This window comes from Schistocerca americana, chromosome 5 (genome assembly GCF_021461395.2).
Source record: "Schistocerca americana isolate TAMUIC-IGC-003095 chromosome 5, iqSchAmer2.1, whole genome shotgun sequence".
NCBI lineage: Eukaryota > Metazoa > Arthropoda > Insecta > Orthoptera > Acrididae > Schistocerca > Schistocerca americana.
Window position 1 is genome coordinate 629,498,478 of NC_060123.1, and position 12,214 is coordinate 629,510,691.

Sequence of the window (12,214 nt, forward strand, 5' to 3'; positions counted from 1 at the left end):
GGAGTGGCGGCACATGATCTCTCCTATAAAGGCCGGCCGGTGTGGCCGAGCGGTTCTAGGCGCTTCATTCTGGAACCGCGCGATCGCTACAGTCGCAGGTTCGAATCCTGCCTCGGGCATGGATGTGTGTGATGTCCTTAGGTTAGTTAGTTTTAAGTAGTTCTGAGTTCTAGGGGACTGATGACCTCAGATGTTAAGTCCCATGGTGCTCAGAGCCATTTGAACCATCTCTCCTATAAAGAAAACGTTCAAAGTCGCACCCTCAGCCAATACAGTCATGGCGACGGTCTTCTAGGACTCTGAAGGGGTTATTATATTTGATGGCCGGCCGCTGTGGGCGAGCGGCTCTAGGCGCTTCAGTCTGGAATCGCGCGACCGCTACGGTCGCAGGTTCGAATCCTGCCTCGGGCATGGATGTGTATGATGTCCTTAGGTTAGTTAGTTTTAAGTAGTTCTGAGTTCTAGGGGACTGATGACCTCAGATGTTAAGTCCCATAGTGCTCAGAGCCATTTCAACCATTTTTTGCAAACAAACACTTCTTGTTGCCACTGGGCGTCAAATGAAACATGTGATGAGCAGTATATGTTTGGGCTGATTACATCCACAACGGCAAAAGCGAAGTTGCAAATATATAAACTGCAAAAACAGAATAAATATAAAAAAGAATTAATATAAAACTTATTCGAAATTTCGAAGAGTATAGATGGAATCGGTCCAAACAAATAATGCTTATCACAAGGCGGCGCGTGGGTCTGCTCCTGTAAACTGAATGGGTAGGCCGAATGTAGGAAGTGAGTAGGAGCAGGTGAGGTAAGATTCTCTCGATACAGCTTTTTACGTGAAAGTACATGTAATAGAGAATATTACTCAGTGACATACGTAACTTTGCAATTGAAGAGCCCGTAGGTGCGAAACCGTATTCCCGTAGTAAGTAGTACAAAGTCTCAATAGCAAGCCAACACCCTCTGAAGTTGAAGTGATGTTTCTAGGCCGTCTGCTCTTGATCAAAACGGCTGAATCTGGAGCGGAGTTCGTAAAGCACCACAGCGCCGGCTAGAGGGCGCTGTCGTCGCTGTCTGTCGTAGTGCCAACTTAAGAAAACTTAAGAACTTTCACCTACGCCGTGGCATCGTTGCTATCGATAGAGAGAAAGAGAGAGAGAGAAAGAGAAAGAGAGAGAGAGAGAGAGAGAGAGTGGATCTTATGTTCTTAAAATACGTTTTAAATGAATCCTTCTGTTATATCATTTCTATGTAGTCTCTTTTCCCTTTAGTATCCAGCATAATAGCGATAACAGTCATTTCACTGTGATGACTAGTTTTGGACAGTTCGTCACCATTAACCATTACATAGATACAACACATGGCACACTTCGTATGAACATACAAAGTGAATTCTTTACAAGCGAACGCAGCAAACTACTGTTTGAAAATTGACGTGATTCTCCGAAACTAGTGAAATGTAAATGAGAGTTTGGCGTCATTGGCCGGAAGGCCCCTTCGGGGCCGCCTTGGTGCAGGTCTTATTACATTCGACGCCACATTGGGCGACCTGCGCGCCATATGAGGATGAAATGATGATGAAGACAACACAACAGCCAGTCCGAAACTAGTTACCACAAAGAAATGACCATAAACGCAACTTTGACGGACGTTGAGCACATAAGTCATAAATATTAAGCAGTGGAAAAACTGCACATTGGCGTGACCTATTTATATGTATATCCATGCGCTGCACACAGCAATTTGTATTTTGCATTATGTATAACATTTATAAACATTTGTCAGTTTTTCTTTTTTTGGATCCACAGACCCGAAGATGACTCTCTCTGAGTGTCGAAACCGACAGTCAATAAAACAATAAGTTTCCTTTCATTTACGTCTATGGTCACAAACTTTTTGTTAACAGTTTACCGGTTTCGGTCTATAATGACCATCATAGATCTGCAGCAGAAAATGGAAAAAAACATAAATACACTCGCAGATTGTCTACAGCTTAAAAACAATAAATAGACCATAACGAAAAGTACTACTGACATATATATGCATTTGTGGGCTTTAAGTATGCAGAGGCATAGCGATTTGTTTTATAATTTTTTTAATATTATTCCATGCACAATGAAAGGAGCTTATTACTTATGTCATTATCTAGAATAGTGGCACTTGAGCATATGCCAACTACTATCTCGTAAGTCTTTCTCTTTTTAACAATCTGACTTTTGCCGTGTTGTATTTCATCGTTTTTTATTACTGTACTGCCTCTTATACGTTATAACCTCATTACAGACTTCAACTATTTACGCCGCTCAATTAATCACTGAAAACTAGTGTATGCCTACATTAGCGACATCTGGTGAACTTACAACACAAACATCTTGTGGCTACTGTACGACAGCTTGTTTTGAAGAGTAGTGCTATTGCCAACATGACTTGTGCATATGATGTTATTTATATATATTGGACGATGCTGATTTTGCATTTAACATTTGACGATGCCACTATGGCTGTAGGACATTAGGAATTTGTTTTCATAAAATAGCTATGCCTCTTCATACTTAAGCACACAAACGCAGTACTTTTCATTATGGTTTATTTATTGTTTCTAACCTGTAGACAGTCTGCGAGTGTAGTTATGTTTTCCCCATTTTTTGCTGCAGATTGAATGATGGTCGTTATGGATCGAAACCGGTAATCTGTTAACAAAAAGGTTGTAACCATAGACGTAAAATAAGGAAACTTATTGTATATACGGGTCACTGTTTTACTCGCGACAAAGTCGCAGCTTGTGAGTCAATAAAACTGTCCGTCATGACCTATTTCCTTTAATAAACATCTTTTACGGCATGTGATTGTGCACTAAGGATCTATCGATTTACTATTCGTTCATGAGTCACGTCTGATCGTACACATTCTCGAAGATCTCTCTTCGTCTTGAACGTCATTATGACAAGTAGCGGCTCCGTCGACTTGTACATCTCATCTCTTCCAGTAATAAGCACTTCAGGTTTTAAATGTTAGTGCAATCAGTCAACATAAAAAATCTAGAGGTAACTCCAATAAAGTAGTCTTCTCACACACTAGCCTGGCAGGTAGCCCACTCTATAAGCGGAGCTAGGTGGGGAAAATGCGACAATGACAAAAGTTCTCGGTCTGGGGTCACGGAAGACGGGCGTTGAGCTCAGAAGACTGCGGCTCTGGCACATGAGAGGGGCGGGTGGGGGATAGGGGTAGCAGCCAGCTCCTCCCGTCCGGGCTCACTCAGCCGCCCTCGCCGCAGATTAATGACGTCATCAGGGAGGCGCCCCGTCTCGCCTCGCTAGTAATGCGATCTCGCGGCGGAGGGCGCAGTTAGGGGCGACGGATTGCTTTTAATTTTGTTCCTCGGCGCCCCTACTTGTTTCAGCTGGAGCTGCTTAGCGTAATAAACTAGAGCGTTTTCTAAGCGGGCCGCTCATTCGACGCGACGAGACACCGAAATGATACGCGCGAAGAAGAGGAAAGAGAGAGAGCTTGTGGAGAAAATCAGGTACGTCTTCACAGAGAAGGAAGGTTAGCGCTTAACTCTCCGGAGACTTCGTGGCCATTACAAGACAGTCACTTTGTAAAAGCAATCTGCCTCACACATCGGGGTAATGTGACGGAAAGAAACTTTTCTTCTTTCCTCTATGTAGTTAGTAACTACAACGTTAAGATATAAAACAAAACGGTTACATAAACTCAGTTATAGTTAAAGAAAATGGAAGACTTTGATTTATCGTTAAGATACTGGGGAACTGTAGACTGTCTGCGCTCGAGATCGTTTACCTGTAATAATTGTACGGCCCATACTTGTGTAAGTTATTGTCCAAATTTGTGGCATTCAAGTAAGTTTCTATTAGGGAACATCGAGCAAAATTAAAGGGCACTGCGATCAGCCATTGTCTAACTGGATCTTCTTAGGGGTGGGGGGGTGGGGTGTAGAGGGGTAACAGAAATTCTGAAAAATCTGCACTGGTAGACACTGGAAGAAAGAGACTGTATGCCTTGCGAAAATCCGCTTAGGAAACTCTAACACCAGGATATTGTAGACCGTCCCTCTTCGACTTTATTCATATCTGCAGCATTTGAAGGTCAGGGCCCAGATATCAGTTTTGTAAAGCAATACGATGCAATTCTGAAAAAGGCTTGAATAAAAAACCATTTTCGGAGATTAGATTTTCTACTGCTGTTCGTTACATAATATTTCGTGCTTATTCAATTAGTGAGTGTAGCAATGTATGGAAGTGAAACATGGATGATAAATAGTTTGGACAAGAAGAGAATAGAAGCTTTCGAAATGTGGGCTACAGAAGAATGCTGAAGATTAGATGGGTAGATCACATAACTAATAAGGATGTACTGAATAGGATTGGGGAGAAGAGGAGTTTGTAGCACAACTGGACTAGAAGAAGGGATCCTTTGGTAGGACATATTCTGAGGCATCACGGGATCACCAATTTAGTATTGGAGGGCAGCGTGGAGGGTAAAAATTGTAGAGGGAGACCAAGAGATGAATACACTAAGCAGATTCAGAAGGATGTAGGTTGCAGTTGGTACTGGAAGATGAAGAAGCTTGCACAGGATAGAGTAGCATGGTGAGCTGCATCAAACTAGTCTCAGGACTGAAGACCACAACAACAACACTCAATTAGTTCACTCTAACTCAGTGCACAGCGTAGAAGAGTAGCAATATATAGTCGTTGGTTCGAATCTCGCGGTGGCAATATTTTTTCACGTTTATTTAAATCCCATACTTATTAACAAATAATAATGTGAACTAACAAATACTGATCGATATATATTTCTTAACAATAACGTTTAATTATTTTTAATTAGCAGTACTCTTTCTTCTTCATTTCACTCGACTTTGGTGCACGCTACGTTAGATCAGTCACTTTTTACTGTTCTGTGGCATTCATTAGCCCCGTATCGTTTCCTTCTTTCGGATCTGGGTTTCCTTTCTTCTTTAGAGATTTAGATCTTTTGTTTGGTTTCGTTCTTAACTCGGAGGCTCGTCGTCTTTTTTTTTTTTTTTTCAGTTTCAACTACGGACATATTTTCTGTGATGTGGAGTTTTTTGTTAAGTCCTAACCGATTTCCTTAAACCAACTTGGGTCGAATTTTGGTTGTGGTACTAGTAAAGTTGTTAGTCTATGTACAGGGAGTCCAATCAGTCAAGGCAGATTTAGGGATCTAGTTTAAAACTTTTTATTTCAAAGGACCGAGCCGTTTTTCACAAGTATTGTCCCAGGGTAACTTCTGCCATGCCAACGTGGGGCACCGTGCCTACCTTTCAGAAGTGATGCAGTTCTGTCCAGTTACAGCTGCTGACTAGAGACGCCTTCAGCCCTCTGCTGATTTGCTCGGTAATCCGCCCCACCGGGTTAACTTATAGCGAGCACGTCAAGTGGGTAGCATGTGTGGCTGTCAGAAGATTCTGGAGGGCAAAACACAGTTGCCTCGCTCACTTTGTGCCCAGCCTTCAGATAGAGCAGACGCCCTCGCAATCCAGATTTCAGATGTCTCTGCTGATCAGGATCGGGCACCAGCCACACAAAATGAACCGCCACCTCTCCCGTTTCTCTAGTCTTTTTTATTTGGGCACCAGCTCCTAGACTGGCAGTCAGCCTCCGCTTCCTGCCCCCAGGACTAGCTCCTTTCTGTATAACGGCATTGAGAATATATTCCTTAGCTATTTCATTTCGCCGCCTTCTTTCCAAAGTTCACCCATCCCGCTCCGCATCCTGTACATCTATTTGGATTCTGTGCCGGGTGTTGACTGATCCGGCAGTTTCAAGCGTTGGATTTAGTGAGTACTGCCCCGTTTCGATAGAGTCGCTCTCGCGCGGCAACCATCCTTGGTGTCACGTGACCTCTCCTGGTTGTCAAGGCGAACTCGGCGGGCGTGTAGTCTCCCATCGTTGGGTGGTGAGATACGGTGTGCAGCTCCTGCAGGACAGTGACAGTTGGTGGTTGTTGTGGTATCATCCAAAGATCGCGGCGACTCACCAAAGTTAGCAAATCACATCGAGACCACATACGTTAAGGACGTCTCGCTGCCATCCGCAGTGACGAGGGGCTGAAGAAGACACGCTCTCTCTCTCTCAGCACAGCAGCGCCATCGTTCGGATGTCAATATAGAGTTGAGCATAGAAGCCCTCTGCTCAGTTTGTGACCTCAGCTGAAGCAGTTAACATCATCGCGTGCAGGTGTGTTGCTATTGCGACTGTTCCTGTATCAATCGAAAAGTCTCACTTGGCGTCGTTCATATACACATAGTTACATGAGCGCTATATACGGGCAGAATGCCGCACCCGAATGGATTCCAGCATTTTAGCTGAAAGTAAAGCACCCGTTGCCCTCCCGGTTGGCCGTGCTGTCTAACGCACGGCTTTCCGGGGCGGGAAGGAGCGCATGGTCCCCGGCACGAAGCTGCCCGGCGGACCTGTGTCGAGATCCGGGGAGCCGGCCAGTCTGTGGATGGTTTTTAGGCGGTTTTCCGTCTGCCTTGGCGAATGCGGGCTGGTTTCCTCTATTCCGCCTCAGCTACACTATGTCGGCGATTGCTGCGCAAGCAAGTTCTCCACGTACACGTACACCACCATTACTCTACCACGCAAACATAGGGCTTACACTCGTCTGGTGTGAGACGTTCCCTGGGGGTGTCCACCGGGGGCCGAACCGTACAATAACCCTGGGATCAGTGTGGGGCGGCGGAGGAGTGAAGTGGACTGCGGTAGTCGTCGTGGGGTTGTGGACCACTGCGACGGCCGGCATCAGTAACGAGCGGTTCTAGGCGCTTCAGTCCGGAACCGCGCGACTGCTACTGTCGCAGGTTCGAATCCTGCCTCGGGCATGGATGTGTGTGATGTCCTTAGTTAGGTTTAAGTAGTTCTAAGTTCTAGGGGACTTACGACCTCAGCTGTTGAGTCCAATAGCGCTCAGAGCCATTTGAACCATTTGAACCACTGTGACTGCGGGGACAGCCTCTCCATCGTTTCTAGGTCCCCAGTTAACTTACATACATACATAAATACATACATACAAAGCACCAGTTAAGACCCATTGGAGACGTCTGTGGAATCGTAGAGTGAACATCTATCATGCCACAAAGGACAATTGCGACCAATGATAGTGTCCGCGCCGCAGTCAATTTGGCGACGAAAGCTTAGGTTGGTTGATTCGGGCGAGGGGAACAAACAGCGAGGTCATCGGTCCCATCGAATTATGGAAGGATGGCGAAGGAAGTCGGCCGTGCCCTTTGACAAGAACTATCCCTGCATTTACCTGAAACGATATAGGGAAATTACGGGAACGTAAATCAAGATGTCCGGACGCGGGTTTGAGCTGAAGTCCTCCCGAATGGGAGTACAGTGTGCTAGCCATTGCGCCCCCTCAGTCGGTGGGGGAAGTAATCGGTTCCAATGGACGACTAGCGTTGAGGACTTCACCGCACAGGTCGTCCACGTTCGACAGGAGCACTTAGTGATCCATATTTAGGACTCTTGAGCGAAAGAAACTGTGAGCTGAATGCTCTATCACTCAATTCGGCATTCGAATGCACTACGGGACGTCATGTTTTGCGCCAAACTGGGAGGAGACGATTGCAGGAAGCGAATCTCCGCTCCCGACGAGCATAGCGAATACCACCTGGTACGTTCAACACCACGAGCTCCGTTACTGATGAGCAAGACATCATGAGGAATGGACTCCCAGGGTTGGCGTCGGGTGTTATTTATGGACGAAACTCGGATCTGTTTGTACACTGATGATCGCAGGCAACGTTTTTGGAGACTGTGTCCCGCAAGTGTATATGTATGGTGATTGAGCAATGTTCTGGTGTGGCACTGCATAGGGTCACCGTGCACCTCTCGTGGTTACTGACGGCAGTCACACTGCTCTACGGTACGGGGACGTGATTCTCCAACCAATAGGGTGACCGTTTGCTCTTGACCGATGTAATTTGCGTGCTCGTCGTGCTGTTCACGTGATCACCTCCATTCAGTACGTTGGGATCACGAGAATGGAGAGGCCCACCTGTTCTCCGGATACGAACCCAAGTGAACATGGGTGGGATCGATAGAAACGAGCTGTTTTTGGACGTCGACAAAGACTGGTACTCTGTGCGACTTACGCAAAACTGCCATTGGAGAGTGGGACGACTGGACGCCACGACTGATTCAAGCCTGTAATCGAGCAAGGGGACGTTCCATCACATTGCTCAGGAGCGCTGTGAAAAACATAAGATGGGAAATAGATGATTTTGTAGTTACAGAAATATTTTTTTTCCGGTGAGCTGGACACCGTGCAAATGAATATATTCGCATGCCTCAAAGCCAATTTTTGTTTTCTGTGCCATGGTTCAAAATGGTTCAAATAGCTCTGAGCACTGTGGGACTTAACATCCGAGCACTATGGGATTCAACTGCTGTGGTCATCAGTCCCCTAGAACTTAGAACTGCTTAAAACTAACTAACCTAAAGACATCACACACATCCATGCCCGAGGCAGGATTCGAACCCGCGACCGTAGCAGTCGCGTGGTTCCTGACTGAAGCTCCTAGAACCGCACGGTCACAACGGCCGGCTCTGTCCCATGAATTTAGGTATAAAGGGGTAATGCAAATCTTTTGTTGCTGTGTGCAAACGGCCAAAACTCACACATTGTCACCCGGTCCCTCTTGCAGGTTGCCTATCTAACGGCTTCCAGAGGTAACAAAGATTATTTTTTTAGTATTTCATATAATTATTGACCATTTTTAAAAATCTAACATGATGTCATAATCTACTCATTAAGGGTATAATTTTAAATTGACGTTTTAACTCGATGAGTCAAGGTATGAAATTTGAGGCTGTGTACGTCACTGTGCGCAAATTCATTTAATATTTGAGAATGAGAGCAGTAGCGACTTCCAGCAAACCTTACACACAATTACAAACCATATCAAACATTTTTCTTGCTTTCATCCCCCCTCAAAAAAAAAAAAAAAGAATAAATAAATAAATAAAGGAAAAAGGTTTATTGCTTCCCCATTTTCGCTGTCCGTCAGGCATGATGTTTTAATTTGTTACTTCCTTACTACTAACTAGGCAACGGCCTTGCCGCAGTGGATACACCGGTTCCCAACAGATCACCGAAGTTAAGCGTTGTCGGGCGTGGCCGGCACTTGGATGGGTGACCATCCAGGCCATTATGCGCTGTTGCCATTTTTCGGGGTGCACTCAGCCTCGTGAGGCCAATTGAGGAGCTACTCGACCGAATAGTAGCGGCTCCAGTCACAGAAAACTATCATAACGAGCTGGAGAGCGGTGTGCTGACCACACGCCCCTCCTATCCGCATCCTCATCTGAGGATGACACGACGGTCGGATGGTGCCTATGGGCCACTTGTGGCCTGAAGATGCAGTGCTTTTACTACTAACTACCGGCAGTACATCTTGCAAATGGTGTTCACATACTGTGTCAGTATAAAGAGTTTCGAGACTGGATTAATAAAAACTAGAGTAACAATGGTGGTTTAAATGCTTCAGGTGTTCTACGTACTCCCTCTCAACTGCAGTGCAACGCACAGAACGTCCATACAACCATCTGAAACTGTCAGAGAGATCCTTCTTTGGCATGTTGTTCAATTCACGCGTCACATTGGCTTCAATGTCAGTTATATCGTCAAAGCACTGAATCGTCAAGTGAATTTCTAGGTTTTTATTCATAACACCACGTCTCGTCAACCGTTATGATTTTTTTATTGAAAAGAACTGGACGCATTTTGCATTTCAATCGAGTCGATACAGGGGCCCAAGATCGTTTTTCTTCGGGAGTCGAGGTATGCTGTACAAACTTTGTGCACACTTTTCTGCACTTCAAAGCATTCTGGAAAATGTCTAGAACTCATGATTTAGAAATGTGGCGCCATTGCGATTTGTGGCACGACAACGATGACTACTTAACACTGCCTGTTTACAAATGACTGGTGGAATACATATCCGTTGTTTACAGTTATTACTTCGAGCTACCACCGAAGTTACTGCGACGAAGTCCCTTATATGTCAATAATAAAATCAATCTCGGAACTTTTTGGGCGAATGGTGTGTAACATTGATGTATCTGCAATGTTATATCAGTGTGCAACACACAGTTTAGGAGATATGACGTCATAAACATTGAGATGCGTGAAAAACTAGCTTTTCTGAAAACGGAGCTACTGAAGCTGTTTTATACATGGGAGTTGAATTCTTTAAGGGATCGGACACGGGGAGGGGTAGATGTTACTGACTGTTCGTTTAATAGGTACGATTCAGTAACAGTGTGATTTTAGTAGTTACGTTAAACATCGCCCATCGCTATTACGCACCACGGGCTTGGTGTTCATCATATGGCCTACAGAACAGTTAACGTGATCGTAAGGCCAGGCAGCAACACACAGAAAACTTCTCTGGAGCTGCGCAGGCAGTAGGATGGACCGGTCGACTGAAGACAAAAGAGCCAGAGGCGTCCAATGGCGGACGTGGGGTGACGGATTGGCTGCTACCTGCAAAGCGGCGTCTGTGACCGCACAGAACAATAAACGCGCCGCAACAGCGATACTGCGCGTCGCAATAGCCCGCTTAGCCCAGAAATGTGATTACTCGGCGATAACTCCGCGAAGAACACGGGCTTTGTGCGACGAGAGGCGGTAACTGTGCCACGCCTGGCGAGGCGGCAGAGAGACAGACGTAATGGCGTTTAAGGGTTACGCTGTAACAGCCAACATAATGCGCTGGCCAATTTCGTTACAGCTAAAGAGCGGACGGCAGCGTTTCCGATGACAGACTATGTGCGCGCGGGGTCGAAACGCACGAGCGCCGAAGCTGCGAGGATTCCGCCCGGCTCCTAAGTGCGTAATCGGTTTTGTCATCCTCTCTACGCGTAATGCGGGTACTCTCTCGCACCTAAGTCAATGGCAAAGCTCCACGCCGTATACGTTCCACGATACTTGAAAGGTGGCTACACTGAGCCACTGCGCCAGAGATTGCGCCAAAGAGTATTATTAAGCCGCCTACACAGTGCTTGTCGAGAGCTCGTAGTAGTCAGTTCTTGGGGAGAGCTCGTAGTAGTCAGTGCCTGTCGAGGACTCGTAATAGTCTGTGCTGAGATGTTGTAGCAGAGAGTGTTTGTTGAGATGTGCTAGTAGGCAGTGCTTGCTGAGATGTGATACTGAAGAGTCTTGTTGAGATGTGGTAGTAGAGAGGCGGTGTGGAGATATATTGTAAGGATTAGAGTGATTTTCATCAATATAAATGAGGTAACCAACTCCGTTTCTTTTTTTTTTTTTTCATTATTCCGGTGTCCTAAATAATGCGTCATTACAGGTTCAGTCAACAAAGCATCTGGCGTGTGTTCTTGTATTAGAGTGTAATTCTGCTTTCCATGAGCAATTATAGTATTTCTAATTTTCTTTTTATCACGTCAGTATAATTGGTATTTAAAAATTCTTGGCTTGTTGGAGAAGAACTGTGCCAGATGTGTACGTTGAGTCACACTCCCACACACAGAACAATTACACTTGTGCTTTGGTTTAGTAGGTTTTATAGTTGCTGGGGACTTAATTAATTAACTGTGTTAACGAAAATTTTCTTTCATTGTTTGTTGTTATTCTATGCAGTCAGATTGCGTACAAAAACTAGTCAGGGCCAACCGTTTACGAGACACAGCGTAATCGGACATACAGCTACCAAAAAATATTTTCAAACTAAATAATTAAGCCCCCATGCAAACTGTACCACAAGATCAAAGTCCAGATGATTCCGTGCGTTATATTTTAAAAGCTGTAATCGTTTAGGTAAACTCTTTACGATTTTTTTAATTTTCTTACCTTGACTGGGTCCAAGACATGCGGAGACGATCGATGCTATACGGTATGTCAGATGCTGTGAGTGGTAGTCCTCTATCACCGTTACTACGGTCTCCAGCCGGATTGATTAAGGCGAGTATACGATTCGTCACAATATTGTGCGAAAAATAATTCTCAATTCAGATGGCCACCAGAAAACATAAGATCATTTTTTAAAAAAATCCATAATCGTAACGCACTTGACAAAAGCTTCACTTTAGACGCTCTCAACAGTTGTGTAGTAACTGTGGCAAGTTCTACTGGTAACATACAGGATGCAACTTTATTCCCTTTAAAGGCGTTGAGGACTTGTAGTGAGGACCAAGAT

General features: G+C 45.1%; 1 pseudogene; it reads left to right on the forward strand.

The window, feature by feature from the left end:
* The first annotated feature begins 9,106 nt into the window (after positions 1-9,106).
* On the forward strand, positions 9,107-9,224 carry LOC124617333 (annotated as a pseudogene).
* Positions 9,225-12,214: the final 2,990 nt, after the last annotated feature.